General features: G+C 42.5%; 1 protein-coding gene across 9 annotated transcripts in view; it reads left to right on the forward strand.

The window, feature by feature from the left end:
* Positions 1 to 18,273, forward strand: part of mctp2a (multiple C2 domains, transmembrane 2a) — a 90,058-nt gene that overhangs the window by 2,123 nt on the left and 69,662 nt on the right. Inside the window, exon 2 of one of the 9 annotated variants that reach the window (XM_060923972.1) lies at positions 2,845 to 2,904. The exons of the other annotated variants lie outside the window; for them this stretch is intronic. The gene's annotated coding sequence lies outside the window, so the exon portion shown is untranslated. The remainder of the gene's footprint in view (positions 1 to 2,844; positions 2,905 to 18,273) is intronic. 9 annotated transcript variants of the gene reach the window in all.

The raw sequence follows: 18,273 nt of genomic DNA on the forward strand, positions 1-18,273 counted from the left end.
ACGATCCGTTCAAACTCATCACAAACTTTATCCTCATCTGTGTCTTCTGTCATGTGTGGAAGCTTTGAACAAAATGTACCTGATATTTTCTGTCCTTCGTGGGCGTGCAGAAGACTACCGAGGCTGGTTCAGGTCCAATACAATGGAAACAAACGGAATGGACCAGTCAAGCTTTAATTACATTACATTAATGGCATTTAGCAGACGCTCTTATCCAGAGCGACATACAACATACCCAGAGTAGCCTGGGGAGCAGTTGGAGGTTAGGTGCCTTGCTCAAGGGTACTTCATCCATTCCTGTAGGTTCAGGGAATTGAACCAGTGACCTTTTGGTCCCAAAGCTGCTTCTCTGACCATTAGACCATGGCTTTCCCACATTACATCTTAAGATTTATAGCCTAGGATGTCACTGCATTGTTGTGGAATATTTTTGTTTCTAGTATCGCTTGCTGGGAAGAGTGAGCCAGCCCCGTTAAACTGTAACTTCACTCCAGCTCTGAGCCTAACTCCACTCACTAAATAATTTTGAAAAATGCTAAAAAGTGGGCAAGGAGCTGAAGGGGTGAGATGAAACTCTGTGAATGATGAGTCTCGATCACTCTGGTTCACAGATTCCCACTCAAGGGTGGGGCTGGGGGAGGTGGGCCGTCCACCTCTGATTAGAGGGTGTCAACGTTCTTTTTTTTTAATTTATATCTGATATTTCATGAAATGGAGAAGTACCAAATGGTTGACTCTACGTCAGCATCGGCCTTGCAAGGTTCAGGATGATTTTAACCAGTAAAATCAGACGTTTTGAGTCATTTTCAACCCATAAAATACCATTTTTTAACACCAGCCTTGATCTGTTTTACATAACAGTCATATCATTTAGTTTACAGCTCAAAAAACACATTTAAGTGTGCTGTACCTCTTTAAGCAGTGTTCTGTCCACAGAGACAAAAGTATGTTACTTTTCCATCTCCAGAATTAAGATTTTTCATAGCTACCAGTTGTGTATGGATTAGGGGTGTAATGATACACAATGGTTACAATCAGTGTTGCCAACGTTTTTCAGGGGAAAGTAGCTAAAGCAAGCGGAGATGTCACGAGATGTCACTAGGTGATGTCACAGGGTAATCTGCATACTAGTTATTCATCATGATCAATGGTATATCAAATTCCGGATAAGGGTACATGAAGAAGGAAGGTGTTCATGTAGAATATAAAAGAATAGAGTTTTCTCAGAATAGAAAATAATAGATTATCCTTTATTTTTTAACCCTTTGGGGTCGAGAGCTTTGCCGGCGAAGCTTAGCAGATTTAGAACGAGTACGTCATGTATTTAGATAAATATCTTTGTGAGTTTTTAATCATACAAGCATGATAAACATATCGACAGAAACTTTATACTTTACACTTTCCTATGTGCCCACTGCCAAATAATATTATAGTTTTTAAATGGCCTAAGTTAGATGAAACATAAAACTTGTCACCTTACTCGGTCACACCGGAGTCGGAGCGCTAAGCACCCACTTACGCATTCATAAAAGACTATTCACATGGTAACGGCATAATGATCACGTTCACTCTTTCGGTTTCAATTGGTTACTCTTCCATAGCGGGAACGCCCACCGTAAACAGGATAAAATTTGTCAGCCGTAGTTTAGGCTACCTGTTTGGAGGTAAAACTTGTTGCAAGATGCAACGGCGATTTTATGCTCAGGACGTGCTTTGGATGATTCTGGACGGCAATTCAATTTCAGGACAGTGACTCAATTCATGATTCAGGACAGCGATTCAATTCAATCTTGAGAACTGTGATCCCGCTGAAGATCAAATTGAGTAAGTGGAAATATTTCTTTTATTTCTTATGAGAGTATCGGTTGATATGCGTGCGTTGTACTGCATACACAGGAAAAAACAACTGAGCAATTTTTTTCCAGAGTTAAAAGTATTTTCCTCAAAAACCGTTAATTTTGCTCTACTTTGAGTTTAGAGAATAACATTTAGAGTTGGAGTGGGAGCAAAAATACAGAGTGATTGTGTAACAGAGTTGACTGTAGCGCTGAACTGAGTAAAATAGTACAAGAATTAATTTCAAGACACACTGAATAGAGTCAAATGCCACCACAAAGAGTAAAATATTAACACTAAACTGAGGAGAATTGACTCTGGAAAACAGCTTTATCAAAAGAGTAATTTTTATCCCCCACTGGCCGAAGGGGGATTATGTCGTGGCAATGTCTGCCTGTCTATCCTGGGAAGGGTACTCACCTTCTGAAATCAACTCCTCTCACAGTTTTTGGAGGAATTTCATGAAACTTGGCAGGATTCTTTGTTATATGTCGGTAATACGCATATTATAATTTTGTTCAATTCGGTCACATTTTACCAGAGTTCCAGGCTGTGATTAACAAAATTATACTTTGACAATTTTATGAGAGTGTATTTTCCTTCTGACATCAACTCCTCTCACAATTTTTGGAGGAATTTCACCAAACTTGGCAAGAGCCATTGTTATATGTCAGTAATACGCAGGTTATTATTTTGCTCAATTCGGTCGCATTTTACCAGAGTTGTGGCCCTTGATTAACAACCTTGTACTTTCACAATTTCATGAAGGTGTGCTTACCTTCTGACATCAACTCCTCTCACAGTTTTTGAACGAATTTCTTGAAGCTTGGCAAAAGAATTTGCTATATGACAGTTATAGGCATACTGAAATTTCGTTTAATTTGGGCTAATTTTACCAGAGTTATGCCCTTGATTATTAACAAACTTGTACTTTGGCAATTTCACCAAGGTGTGCTTGTTTTCTGAAATCACCTTCCCTCACAATTTTTATCCCCCGCTGACTGAAAGGCCTGAAGGGAGATTATGTCGTGGCGATGTCCGTCCATCCAACCGTCCGTCCCGGGAAGGGTGAGCTGCCCACTGCTCACACTGATCATTCACACTGCTGTACATGTGTGTGTGTATGCATGTGTTCACTGCTTCAGTTGGGTTAAATGCAGATGTGCTTGAATGTGCATGTGACAAATAAAGGCTTCTTCTTCTAAACTGGCCTGCCTGCAGTCCAGACCTGTCTCCTATTTAAAACATTTGGCCCATTATGAAGCATAAAATATGACAAAGGAGACCCTGAACTGCTGAGAAACTGGAATTATATATCAGGCAAGAATGGGACAACATTTCTCTTTCAAAACTACAGCAATTGGTCTCCTCAGTTAACAAACGTTTACAGAGTGTTGTTAAAAGTAGAGGTGATGCAACACAGTGGTAAACGAGCCTCTCCCAACTTTTTTGAAACGTGTTGCTGACATCCAATTCAAAATGAGCATATATTTTTTTCAAAAAACAATACAATTTCTCAGTTTCAGCATTCGATATCTTGTCTTTATACTATTTTCAATGAAATATAGCGTTTCCATGATTTGCAAATTATGGCATTCTGTTTTTATTTATAGTTTACACAACGTCCCAACTTTTTTGGAATTGGGGTTGTAGTATTGTAAACTCAATGTACTACAGGTGCACCATATCTTAAATTCGCCCCCAAATTTTGATTGATTAAACAAAATACCTGACTTGTGGACTTTGAAAGTGATTGAAACATAATGAGCTCTGTAGCAGAAATCAAGCTCCAAAGTTAAAATGCCTGGTTTCCGCTGCATCTTTCTCAGGCACTGTAGAACGCAAGAAGCATGGGGATGGTGTAGATACTGAAGTACTCTATTTAACAATTATAACATGGTTGTGTAACAATTTAACATATAATAGTAATTGCAATCCAGAGCTGTCGGGCCGTTGGTCATTTCACAAGTGCAGATGATCTTTCCAGGTGTGGAGTTTGTATGTTCTGCCCGTGTCTGTGTGGGTTTCCCCCACAATCCAAAGACATGCAGTTAGGTTAACATGGGGCGGCCTTGGGCTGAAGTGCCCTTGAGCAAGGCACCTAATCCACAACTGCTCCCCAGGCACACGGTGGCGTAGTGGTTAGCGCTGTCGCCTCACAGCAAGAAGGTCCGGGTTCGAGCCCCGTGGCCGGCGAGGGCCTTTCTGTGTGGAGTTTGCATGTTCTCCCCGTGTCCACGTGGGTTTCCTCCGGGTGCTCCGTTTTCCCCCACAGTCCAAAGACATGCAGGTTAGGTTAACTGGTGACTCTAAATTGACCGTAGGTGTGAATGTGAGTGTGAATGGTTGTTTGTCTCTGTGTGTCAGCCTTGCAATGACCTGGCGACTTGTCCAGCATGTACCCCGCCTCTTGCCCATAGTCAGCTGGGATAGGCTCCAGCTTGCCTGTGACCCTGTACAGAAAAAGCGGTTACAGATAATGAATGGATGGATAGATGATGTCACACGTTTTCCACACGCACATTTTTGCATCACAGTGCATTGTGTTCTGATATATTGCGTCACCCCTAGTATAGACATCACACACCAGAAAATGATACTACCACATTGTTTAGATACTTGGAATCGTCTAAAAAAAAATCTGCCCCCACAACATTTCAGCAAAGAACATTGTGTCTGTAAAAAGGACGCATTTTCTCTGTTGTCTGTTCTGACCTGTGATATGTTCATATTTTGCAGCAGCATGGCTGTAGTATAAGGATATATTCCAGGTCAGAAAATGGTTAAAGGCCACAGTGTTTAAATGCTTGGAACAGATTTCAACGAAAACTCTCATCACATTTCAGCAAAGAAAATAGTTTCAGAACACATTCGCATTTCTAAAGATAATCCTCAAATTCAGAAGTTGTTCTAAAATTGTCTTTCACTCTTACACACATAGAATAAGATTGAGAATAGACATTTTTACTGGCTTTTGCACAAGTACAGGTACGTTGGAATTCTTGTGCGTCTCACAGAGTCGGCTTTTATAAAAGTAGGCAAAGAATAGCAATTTTTAAAAATAAGTCAGAAATACACACTATATAAAACGATACACCGTGCAGTAAATCCTAGTGTGTGTTTTTATGCAGTGTGTACTGATGACCTATTTTTATGCTTCATTGCCTTTCTTTCCCTGTATAAAATATATTTGCAGATTTTTATGTTTTGTTTTTATTATTTGCACGTAGTGGTCAAGAGGGGTTTACTATTTAGTTGCAAGAATTATGTTTATAATATACTTTAATGATGCAGTAGTGAGAGCATTATTCATCCATTATCCATAACAGCTTATCCTGTGCAGGGTCGCGGGCAAACTGGAGCCTATCCCAGCTGACTACGAGCGAGAGGCGGGGTACACCCTGGACAAGTCGCCAGGTCATCACAGGGCTGACACATAGACACAGACAACCATTCACACTCACACTCACACCTACGCTCCAGTTAACCTAACCTGCATGTCTTTGGACTGTGGGGGAAACCGGAGCACCCGGAGGAAACCCACGCGGACACGGGGAGAACATGCAAACTCCACAAAGAAAGGCCCTTGCCGGCCACGGGGCTCGAACCCGGACCTTCTTGCTGTGAGGCGACGGCGCTAACCACTACACCACCGTGCCGCCCCGCATATTGACATTATATTAGTAAAAGTAAGGTTTAATGTTTATTCTGGCAGTATTAGTAACATTTACAGTGTACGTGAGACAACAGTAGTGATTATAAGGCTTATTTATTTTGACAGTATGGTTGACTTTGACAGTATAGTATTGAGAGTAATATTTACAGCGTATCATCACGGTGTAGTAGTGAGTGAGGTATTGATGGAATTGTGCTAAAAATAATGTTTATAGTGCATTTTGACGCAAGTAGTGAGAGTGTAGTATTGAGATTAGGCTTGTGTGATATTGATTATTGTCTGATGATGATTATCCATTTTAACATATTGTGCTCAACAATTTAATCACCCAGAACCATTAGCATAAAAGAAGATAGGAAAACGAGCATTTCCACCATTTCCGGTTTAAGGGGAGCAGGGGAGGATGTAATAATATTATATTGTAAAGTATAATATTATTACACCCTATGGCCAAATTTAAAAATATTACATTACGCCACAGGGTGTAATAAAGCCGTAGGGAAGCCATGTCCTGAACGTTAGAGAAGTAGTTTTGGGACCAAAAGGTCGCTGGTTTGATTCCCTGGACCAGCAGGAATGGCTGAAGTGCTCTTGAGCAAGGCACCTAACCCCTAACTGCTACCTGGGCTGCTCTGGATACGTTGTACATTGCTCTGGATAAGAGCGTCTGCTAAATGCCATTAATGTAATGTAACGTCAGGAACTGTGGCAGTCGTAAAGCCTCAGCTGGATGGTGGACCTGTAACAGCACGTTTTAATATAATCCTTTAACAAATCAGCTGTCGAAAGCCGACATGGCTGACATTTTCTCTGTTGAGGCAGAAGAGAGAAGAAGAGCACCAGTCAAAACAGGAAAAAATAGCTTTACTCACGTTCTCAATATTATCACTTTTTTTTTTTTTATTTGACAATTCGTTTTGGGCGGCACGGTGGTGTAGTGGTTAGCGCTGTTGCCTCACAGCAAGAAGGCCCGGGTTTGAGCCCCGTGGCCAGCGAGGGCCTTTCTGTGCGGAGTTTGCATGTTCTCCCCGTGTCCGCGTGGGTTTCCTCCGGGTGCTCCGGTTTCCCCCACAGTCCAAAGACATGCAGGTTAGGTTAACTGGTGACTCTAAATTGACCGTAGGTGTGAATGTGAGTGTGAATGGTTGTCTGTGTCTATGTGTCAGTCCTGTGATGACCTGGCGACTTGTCCAGGGTGTACCCCACCTTTCGCCTGTAGTCAGCTGGGATAGGCTCCAGCTCGCCTGCGACCCTGTAGAACAGGATTAAAGCGGCTAGAGATAATGAGATGAGACAATTCGTTTTTTTTTTTTTGCAAATTTTTGGTGGCATCCCTAATAAACAAAGCAAACCGATGTTAAATATACTGTATACTTGTCTAATGTTAGTTACTGCACTGATTAAGTAACATACAAAGATAGATTTTATTTATTTCACATTAATGAGCTCAAAATATTCTCGATTTACCATGACAGAAAGGGCGCACGCGTATGATGGGGGAAAGAGCATGGCATCCAGAAAGTGTTTAAAGAGTTCAAAACACCTGTGAAGATCATTCCAGACTCATATCAGTTGGCTCTTTTAGTGCATTTTTAATTGTACTAATGTACACTGATGACCCTGTAGAGCTTGTACACAAACACAGCAGGTCAGGTACGATAATGTAATCAGTGATAAATGGCATTGGATATCGTGGCAACCTCATTTTGTATAGAGACGATATTACAGTATTATTATATATATTATTATATATTACATTATATATAATGTTTACAGAGTACTGTGATGGTGTAATGGTGACAATATTGTTTATAGTATATTTTGAGAATGCAGTAGGTAGGAACAAAGTTTATAGATTATTTTGACAGCGTAGTAGTAAGAGTGGTGTTTATAATAGCATTGGTTTCAGGGCATACAACACAGTTTAAATCATTCATGTGCCTAATGTACCACCCAGAGGTTCTCTAAATTATAGTGAATCACAGCAAATGCTTGTGCTGCAGTTATTTTGCCATTTTTATTGAAGGATTTTCCAGTATACTTATTGTCGTATTTGATTTTCAAACTTGATTTGTAAACACTAAAGTTGACAGACCCTGATGAAAAACCTCACAGGATCTTTAAGGATCCATGAGGATTGTCAAAGACCTGCCAAAGTTCCTTAATGATAAGGATCTTTATAGGATCCTTAAAGGATCTTAGAAAGAGCTTCAAAGATCTTCATATGCAAAATCATTTGTAAAGATCCTCAAGGATTTGACAAAGATCTTTTAAGGATCCTACAAAGATCCTCACAATGATCCCTGCAAAGATCTTTGCAAGGTTCCATTAAGATCCTCAAGGATTTAACAAGGATCTTTCAAAGATCTTAGAAGGATCCTTCTAAGGACCTTGCTAAGATCTTTGCTAGGATCTTTGAGGATGTAATCAGGATCTTTTAAGGATCTTTGTCAAAATCTTCACAAGATCTTTGCAAAGTTCCTCCAACATCCTCAAATATTTAACAAGGATCCTTCAAAGATCTTAAAAGGATCCTTTTCGGGATCTTATAAAGATCTTAACTGCAATCCTCAAGGATTTAATCATCATTTTCTTCTTCTTAATGCCAGGAAAATAGTGGCTCTGGACTATACCATGGCCATCTCCCCTCCAGCAACTCCAGTATCTGTTTCAGTCCTGTTCTTGACACCATCCCCATGAGCATTTGTGTTGCAATATGCTGTCTTTCTCCTCTGAGTCCCACAGTCTCTCCATCTCCCCATCGAATGTCTTTAGCCAGCAATCTCTTCAATGATAATGTCTGCATCTGTTGCTGCCTGTCCTGCATTTCCTGACGGAAGGTCTGGAGGATGTTGCTTGAATTCTTGGTAAGGCTGCCAAATGCTTCAGCCCTGTTGGCAAATCCATCTGCTCTTTCATTATACTGGATTTCTGCATGGCCTGGGACATAAATTTTGTCGATACAGGCTTTGATGGACTGCAAAATTGGGACCCATGTCTTCTTGATGCGTCCAGTGCTCAGCTTACTGACAAGGCTCAGTGAGTCTGTGAAGAATTTAATCAGGATCTTGTAAGGATCGTTGTCAAGGTCTTTACGAGAGCTTTGTGAAGATCCTTTAAGATCCTCAAGGATCTAATGAGGATCTTTCAATTTTTTTTAAATGATCCCAATTCAACAGAATTGGCAAGGATGGAAATAGATTGAAACTTACATAATTATCATTCATAAGAATTGGATAAGGATATACCAAGGAATCCTAAATAGCTAACATCTTAAAAGGATCTTTGAAAGAATCTTTCATGATTTTCAAGATTTCAAAGATCTTGAAAGGATCTTAAGGAATTCATTAAGTTCTTTTTTGGATATTTTCAAGATCTTCACAAGACCTTTGCAAACATCTCAAGATCAAGAAAGCAGCATAAATCAAGTCTATGGTACATGGATCTTACAAAATACAGTGGAACCTCTCTGAAATAAGCATCTGGATGCAGCAATGCTTTCCATTACTGGAGCCATTTGCTTTTGGGAACATGTTCTCATGAGTAATGGCCTAAAATTGCAGAGTTGGCCTCTCACAGGAACTAGCAAACAACAAGATGTGTATAAATACAAAACAAACTCTGAAATATAGCACAGTGAATTCATTGTGCAATTTTGATTGATTAAAATAATACTGAAGCTAATCAAACTTCTTTTCAGGCATTCCCTTAAAAACAAAACCATAACCTCCATCTATTTTGGGAATGGCTGCTAACTGCAACTTGAAAAAGGCCCAACATGCTGGTCATAAGTAACTCTTAATGTCTAATGATGAGTGACAGTCTTAAGTGCTTAAACTGTATTTTGAAAAATCTGCTACAGTTCAGAGTCTTAAAAGGTTAACTTTTAAAATTCATTACAAGCACCTTTCCCTGGTGAAAATCTTTCAAGGATCTTCAAGGATTTGTAAAGTTCTTTGTGAGGGTCTTTGAGGATCCTGTTGAGGATCTCAGCAAAGATCCTCAAAAGATCTTCAAGGATCTTTAGTATTCTCACCAAGATCTTCAAGGATCTGCAAAGATATTTTAACTTCTTGCCAAGATCTTCAAGGATCTTTTGAATTCTTGTCAAGATCTTTAAAGCTGTTGCCAAGATCTTCAAGGATCTACAAAGATCTTTTAACTTCTTGCCATTATCTTCAAGGATCTTTAATTTTCTTGCCAAGATCTTCCAGGATCTACAAGGATCTTCAATGTTCTTTTCAAGAAGAAGTTAAAAGATCTTTGTAGATCCTTGAAGAGCTTGAAAAGAAAACTGAAGATCCTTGAAGATATTGGCAAGAAGTTAAAATATCTTTGTAGATCCTTGAAGATCTTGCTAAGAATTTTAAAGATCCTTGAAGGACAGGAAGTCCGCCACCATCATCTGCGCCCTCTGGCCTGTGGACCACCTTGAACTTAAACGGCTGGAGGGCGAGATACCAACGGGTGATCCGTGCATTGGCATCTTTCATGCGGTGGGACCACTGGAGGGGCGCATGGTCCAAACAGAGGGTGAAAGGGTGCCCCAATAGGTAGTACTAGAGAGTGAGGACTACCCATTTGATGGCCAGGCACTCCTTCTTGATGGTGCTGTATTTGCTTTCACCCATTGAGAGCTTGTGGCTGATGTACAGCACAGGACAATCCTCATCCTCCACCTTCTGGGACAGAATGGTCCTCAGCTCTCTGTCTGATGCGTCAGTCTGTAAAATAAAAGGGAGAGAGAAGTCAGGTGAATGTAAGAGTGGCCCCCCCAAACAGTGAAGCTTTTACTTTAGTGAAAACCTGTTGGCACTGCTCCGTCCACTGGACCGGATCTGGTGCTCCCTTTCTCGTGAGATCAGTCAGTGGGCTGGTGACGTCCGAATAATTAGGTATGAACCTGCAATAGTAGCCAGCCAGCCCCAGGAACTATCTCTCCCCCTTTTTGGTCTTTGGCCTCAGGCAGGCCGCAATTGCTGCTGTCTTGTCAATTTGGGGACACACTTGCCCATGACCCAAGTGAAAACCCAGATACTGTACTTCCACCCACCCAATCACCCACTTTTTCGGGTTAGCTGTGAGACCCACATGCCTCAGCGACTCTCAGATGGCCCGAAGGTGTTCTATGTGCTGCAGCCAGTCATTGCCATATATAATGATGTCATCAAGGTAGGCTGCTGCATAGGCAGCATGGGGGTGGAGGATCTTGTCCATGAGCCAGTGGAACATAGCAGGAGCCCCAAATAGCCCAAAAGGAAGCGTGACAAATTGGTGTAATCCAAGCAGTGTGGAAAAGGCCGTTTTCTCTCGGAATAGAGGAGTCAAGGGGACCTGCCAATATCCCTTTGTCAAATCCAGTGTTGAATAAAATCAAGCAGTGCCTAACTGATCGAGCAATTCATCAATGCGAGGCATTGGGTATGCATCAAATTTAGACACTGCATTGACTTTTTGGTAGTCCACACAGAACCAGACCGACCCATCAGCCTTAGGAACCAGGACCACTGGGCTGCTCCAGTCACTGTGGGACTCCTCGATTATCCCCATTTTGAGCATGGCCTTGAGTTCGTCCTGAACCACCTTTTTCTTGTGTTCGAGTAAGTGGTAGGGGTGGCTACACACTACCACCCCGGGGGCGTTTCAATGTGGTGTTCTATGAAGTGGGTGCTACCGGGAAGGGGCAAGAACATGTCAGAAAATTCCTCTTGCAACCTGGCAACTTCTGCGAGTTGGGCCGGTGAGAGGTGGTCTCCACAGAGGACCGGAGCAGTTTGAGTAGTTTTTTTTTTTTACCTCCGACCCCAGCTCCAGCTTCTCTGGAACTACCGATGCCAATGCCACAGGGATCTCCTCATTCCAATGTTTTAGCAGGTTGAGGTGGTATATTTGCAGTGCCCCTCCCCTATCCATTCACCTCACCTCATAGTTGACGTCCCTGATTCACTGTGTGACCTCAAAGGGCCCTTTCCACTTGGTAACTAATTTGGAGCTCAAAGTGGGCAATAATATGAGTACTTTATCTCCCAGGGTGAACTCTCTAAGGTGCGTGCCCCTGTTGTATAGCTGGGCTTGATGTTCTTGTGCCTGCCGTAAATTCTGCTGGGTTAAGTGCGTGAGGGTGTGGAGCAGATCGAGAATGTATTGAATTTAATTTTTACTCACTGAAGTTCCCTCCTCCCAATTTTCCCGCAGCACATCCAAAACGTGCGGTGGCACGGTGGTGTAGTGGTCAGCACTGTCGCCTCACAGCAAGAAGGTCCTGGGTTCGAGCCCAGCGACCGGCGAGGGCCTTTCTGTGTGGAGTTTGCATGTTTTCCCTGTGTCTGCATGGGTTTCCTCCGGGTGTTCCGGTTTCCCCCACAGTCCAAAGACATGCAGGTTAGGTTAAGTGGTGGCTCTAAATTGACCGTAGATGTGAGTGAATGGTTGTTTGTGTCTATGTGTCAGCCCTGTGATGACCTGGCAACTTGTCCAGGGTGCACCTCTCGCCCATAGTCAACTGGGATAGGCTCCAGGTTGCCTGCGACCATGTAGAACAGGATAAGTGGCTACAGATGATAGATGGATGGACGTCCAAAATGCCACGTGGCTTTCGCCTATATAATAATTAGAATGGGGAGAACCCCCTGGAGGCTTGTGGGACCTCTCATACTGCAAATAACAGGGGCTCGGGCCATTTACCTCAATTTTGTGCGTCCTTGCTTACAAACTTTCTAATTAGATTTTTAAGTCTTTGATTAAACCTCTCCACCAAACCATCTCTTTGTGGGTGATAGATGCTGGTGCAGAAAGATTGAATTTCCAATAACCCATACAGCTCGCAAAGTGTTAGTGCCCTAGTCAGGATTTCTTTCGGAATCCCGACTCGGGAGATAACACGGAAGGATGCCTCCACAATACTGCATGTTGAAATATTGCGGAGAGGGACTGCTTCCGGATGTCATGTTGCATAGTCCACCAGAACAAAAATAAAACAATATCCTCGTGCTGACCAATCTAATGGCCTGACGAGATCCATACCAATTCTCTCGAAGTGGGTCTCGATTAGAGGGAGAGGATGCAAAGGCTCTTTTGGAGTGGCCACAGGATTTACCAGTTGGCATTCATGGCATATCGCACATCACCAATGAATATCCCCGCGAATCCCTGGCCAATAAAACCGACACAGACACAAAAGGGACAGATGGGAGGACACTGTGGGTGTGGCAGGCCAGCTGGGGGAGTCAGCCCCCGCCTCCGCGGTGGTGGAATGGGGCGGGGACAAGAAGGAGAAGGGGAGAGAAAGAGAGAAGAGGCAACATATCTGCCTGCTGCCTATCTGCCCTCCGCTAGCTTGATGGCTTGATCCAGCGATGCCGGGCAGTGACATTGGACCCATTCCACTGTTCCTTCTGGAAGCCACGCGACGAACTGCTCCAGTGTCACCAGGTTGATGATCCCCTCTGCATCACGGTTGTCCGCCCTCAGCCACCACTGGCAGGCGTCCCGAAGCTGTTGGCCGAACGCAAATGGCCGGCCAAACTCCTCCAAAATCAGTGTCCAGATGCACTGGTGATGATGTTCTGGGGAGTGGCTGACATGCTGCAGGATGGCTAGCTTCAGGTTCTTGTAGACGAGTCAGCTGTCGGCGGAGAGCTGCTGCATGGCAAGCCGTGCCTCCCCAGTCAGTAATGGTAGCAGGCGCGCTGAGTGCTGCTTGACCAGCCACCCCCACACTTTGACCACTTGCTCAAAGAGTGCAATGAAGGCTTCTGGATTGTCGTGTGGCGCCATCTTAGTAAGGGTGACGTGGGGAGGGTCTGTTGCAGTGGCGATTGAGGACCCCACCAATGTGAGCAGGTGCCGGAACGCATGGCGATCTTCCTGCTGAGCCAGCATCAAGGCTTCAAACCATTGCTCCTGCTCCTTCTGGAGGGTGATCAGCACTTGGTGCTGGTTTTGTTGGGCGGTAGCAAGGTCATGGATCAAGTCCTCAAATGGTGAGGACTCCATCAGTGGTTCTCTTCAGTATCCTGGCTTTCGGCACCACTGTGGCATTTCCCTGATGCGGGTGGAATACTGAAGCATGGCAGACGGGAGATGATGTTCACACACAACTTTATTGTCTTTGCTTTGCTTTTCAGCTTTACTTGGCGCACACAAACACACACATGTTCTCAGTCCCTTCCCTTTATTATTATTATTATTATTATTATTATTATTATTATTATTTTGCTATACACTGAAGACATTTGGCAAAATATTAGCTTTCATTTCCTGATATTTACATATACATGTGTCACCAGACCACCCAATTCTTACATGAGTGAAAGTATTGGAATAGATAGTCATAAAATAAATAACACATCCCTTATTTGCAATAATTGCATCAAGCCAGTGACATCACCAAACTGTTGTATTCTTCTTTTGTGATATTTTCCAGGATTGTACCACAGCTTCTTTCAGTTGTTTATTTTGAGGGGTTCTCCCTTCAGTCTCCTCTTGAAGAGAATGAATACTCAATTGGGTTAAGGTTTGGTGATTGACTTGGCCAGTCTAAACCCTTCCACTTTCTTCCCTGATGAAGTCCTTTGTTGTGTTGACAGTATGTTTTGAGTCACTGTCTTGCTGCATGATGCAGTTCCTCCAAATTAGATTGGATGCATTATTTCTCTGTAAACTGACAGACAGAATGTTTCTGTAGATGTCCGAATTCATTCTGCTGCGACCATCATGAGCTACATCATCAATAAAGATTAGTGAGCCCCCATCCATTCAAGCCCAAGCCATGACACTACCTCCACTATGCTTGACTGATGAGCTCATATGTTTTGGATCATGAGCAGATGCTTTCTTTCTTCACACTTTGGCCATCCCTTTGGTAGAGGTTAATCTTGGTTCTAGAATGTTTATGGCTCATCTCTGTATTTCTTTGATTCTTTAGTACTGATGAGCTTGCATCTTGTGGTGTGGCCTCTATATTTCTTCTCTCAAAGTCTTCTTCAAACAGTGGATTGTGATGTCACTGACTTGTTTTGGGGTTTTTGTTCAAAGCTTTCACAATGTTTCTTTCATCAACTGCTGTAATTTTCCTTGTCATACCTGTTCAATGTCTGGTTATGAGTACATGAGTGGTTTGTTTCTTTTATAGGGCATTCAAAATAGTTTCATCTTCAATCTACAACATATTTCTGATCACCTGAAAAATGGGCAGGTTCAAATAAAAGGTGCCATGTTCTTAGATTTTTAACACATCTGGATGTACAGTGTCTTGCAAAAGTATTCATCTCCCTTGGTGTTTGTCCTGTTTTGTTGCATTACAAGATGGAATTAAAATGGATTTTTGGAGGGTTAGCACCATTTGATTTACAAAGCATGTCTCCAACTTTAAAGGTGTTTTTATTGTGACACAAACAAGAAGCAAGATGAAAAAAAAAGAAATCTGAAGTGTGCATAGGTATTCACCCCCTTTTGTATGAAACCCCTAAATAAGAGCTGCTCCAACCAATTCACTTCATAAGTCACATAATTGGTTGATTAAGATCCACCTGTGTGCAATCAAAGTGTCACAAGATCTGTCACATGATGTCTGTATAAATCAACCTGTTCTGGAAGGACCCTGACTCTGCAACACTATTAAGCAAGCAACATGAAAACCAAGGAGCCTCCAAACAGGTCAGAGACAAAGTTGTGGAGAAGTATGGATCAGGGTTGGGTTATAAAAAATATCCCAAATTTTGAATATCCCAGGGAGCACCATTAAATCCATTATAGCAAAATTGAAAGAATATGGCACCACTACAAACCTGACGAGAGAAGGCCGTCCACCAAAACTCACAGACCGGGAAAGGAGGGCATTAATCAGAAATGCAACAAAGACACCAAAGATAATACTTAAGGAGCTGCAAAGATCCACAGTGGAGATGGGAGTATCTGGCCATGGACCACTTTAAGCTATACACTCCACAGAGTGGGGCTTTATGGAAGAGTGGCCAGAAAAAAAAAGTCATTGCTTAAGAAAGCACATTTGGAGTTTGCCCAAAAGCATGTGGCAGACTCCCCAAACACATGGAAGAAGATTCTCTGGTCAAATGAGATTAAATTTGATCTTTTTGGCCATCATGGGAAATGCCATGTGTGGTGCAAACCCAACACCCTGAGAACACCGTTCCTACAGTGAAGCATGCTGGTGGCAGCATCATGCTGTGGGGATATTTTTCATCTGCAGGGACAGGAAATCTGGTCAGAATTGAAGGAAAGATGGATGACATTAAATACAGGGAAATTCTGGAGGAAAACCTGTTTGAGTCAGCCAGAGGTTTGAGACTGGGATGAAGGTTCATGTTCCAGCAGGATAATGACCTTAAACATACTGCTAAAGCTACACTGGATTGGTTTAAAAGGAAACATTTAAATGTCTTGGAATGGCCTAATCAAAGCCCAGACCTCAATCCAATTGAGAATCTGTGGCATAACTTGAAGATTGCTGTACACCAAAGCAACCCATCTAACTTGAAGGAGTTGGAGTAGTTTTGCCTTGAGGAATGGTAAAAAAAAATAATCCCAGTGGCCAGATGTGCTAAGCTAATAGAGACATACCCCAAGAGACTTGCAGCTGTAATTGCAGCAAAAGATGGCTCTACAAAATATTGACTTTAGGGGGGTGAATACCTACGCATGCTCCAGATTTCTTTTTTTTAATCTTAATTATTGTTTGTGTCACAATAAAACAACAATTTGCACCTTTAAAGTTGTAGGCATGCTGTGTAAATCAAATGGTGCTAACCCCCCAAAAAATCCATTTTAATTCCAGCTTGTAATGTGACAAAACAGGACAAACACCAAGGGGGATGAATACTTTTGCAAGACACTGTGTATATCAGGAAATGAAAACTGAATTTGTAATTTCATATTCATGTTTTGATTCCAAACCTGAATGCCTTCAGTATGTACCACAAAAAAAAAAAAAAATACTACAACCCCGATTGCAAAAAAGTTGGGACAAAGTACAAATTGTAAATAAAAACAGAATGCAAGAATTAACAAATCTCAAAAACTGATATTGTATTCACAATAGAACATAGACAACATATCTCATCTCATCTCATTATCTCTAGCCGCTTTATCCTTCTACAGGGTCGCAGGCAAGCTGGAGCCTATCCCAGCTGACTATGGGCGAGAGGCGGGGTACACCCTGGACAAGTCGCCAGGTCATCACAGGGCTGACACATAGACACAGACAACCATTCACACTCACATTCACACCTACGGTCAATTTAGAGTCACCAGTTAACCTAACCTGCATGTCTTTGGACTGTGGGGGAAACCGGAGCACCCGGAGGAAACCCACGCGGACACGGGGAGAACATGCAAACTCCACACAGAAAGGCCCTCGCCGGCTCCGGGGCTCGAACCCAGGACCTTCTTGCTGTGAGGCGACAGCGCTAACCACTACACCACCGTGCCGCCCCAGACAACATATCAAATGTCAAAAGTGAGACATTTTGAAATTTCATGCCAAATATTGGCTCATTTGAAATTTCATGACAGCAACACATCTCAAAAAAGTTGGGACAGGGGCAATAAGAGGCTGGAAAAGTTAAAGGTACAAAAAAGGAACAGCTGGAGGACCAAATTGCAACTCATTAGGTCAATTGGCAATAGGTCATTAACATGACTGGGTATAAAAAGAGCATCTTGGAGTGGCAGTGGCTCTCAGAAGTAAAGATGGGAAGAGGATCACCAATCCCCCTAATTCTGCGCCGATAAATAGTGGAGCAATATCAGAAAGGAGTTCGACAGTGTAAAATTGTAAAGAGTTTGAACATATCATCATCTACAGTGCATATCATCATCAAAAGATTCAGAGAATCTGGAAGAATCTCTGTGCGTAAGGGTCAAGGCCAGAAAACCATACTGGGTGCCCGTGATCTTTGGGCCCTTAGACAGCACTGCATCACATACAGGCATGCTTCTGTATTGGAAATCACAAAATGGGCTAGGAATATTTCCAGAGAACATTATCTGTGAACACAATTCACCATGCCATCTGCCGTTGCCAGCTAAAACTCTGTAGTTCAAAGAAGAAGCCGTATCTAAACATGATCCAGAAGCGCAGACGTCTTCTCTGGGCGAAGGCTCATTTAAAATGGACTGTGGCAAAGTGGAAAACTGTTCTGTGGTCAGACAAATCAAAATTTGAAGTTCTTTATGGAAATCAGGGACGCCGTGTCATTTGGACTAAAGAGAAGAAGGACAACCCAAGTTGTTATCAGCGCTCAGTTCAGAAGCCTGCATCTCTGATGGTATGGGGTTGCATTAGTGCATGTGGCATGGGCAGCTTACACATCTGGAAAGACACCATCAATGCTGAAAGGTATATCCAAGTTCGAGAGCAACATATGCTCCCATCCAGACGACGTCTCTTTCAGGGAAGACCTTGCATTTTCCAACATGACAATGCCAAACCACATACTGCATCAATTACAGCATCATGGCTGCGTAGAAGAAGGGTCCGGGTACTGAACTGGGCAGTCCAGATCTTTCACCCATAGAAAACATTTGGCGCATCATAAAACGGAAGATACGACAAAAAAGACCTAAGACAGTTGAGCAACTAGAATCCTACATTAGACAAGAATGGGTTAACATTCCTATCCCTAAACTTGAGCAACTTGTCTCCTCAGTCCCCAGACGTTTACAGACTGTTGTAAAGAGAAAAGGGGATGTCTCACAGTGGTAAACATGGCCTTGTCCCAACTTTTTTGAGATGTGTTGTT

Source organism: Neoarius graeffei, chromosome 6 (genome assembly GCF_027579695.1).
Source record: "Neoarius graeffei isolate fNeoGra1 chromosome 6, fNeoGra1.pri, whole genome shotgun sequence".
NCBI lineage: Eukaryota > Metazoa > Chordata > Actinopteri > Siluriformes > Ariidae > Neoarius > Neoarius graeffei.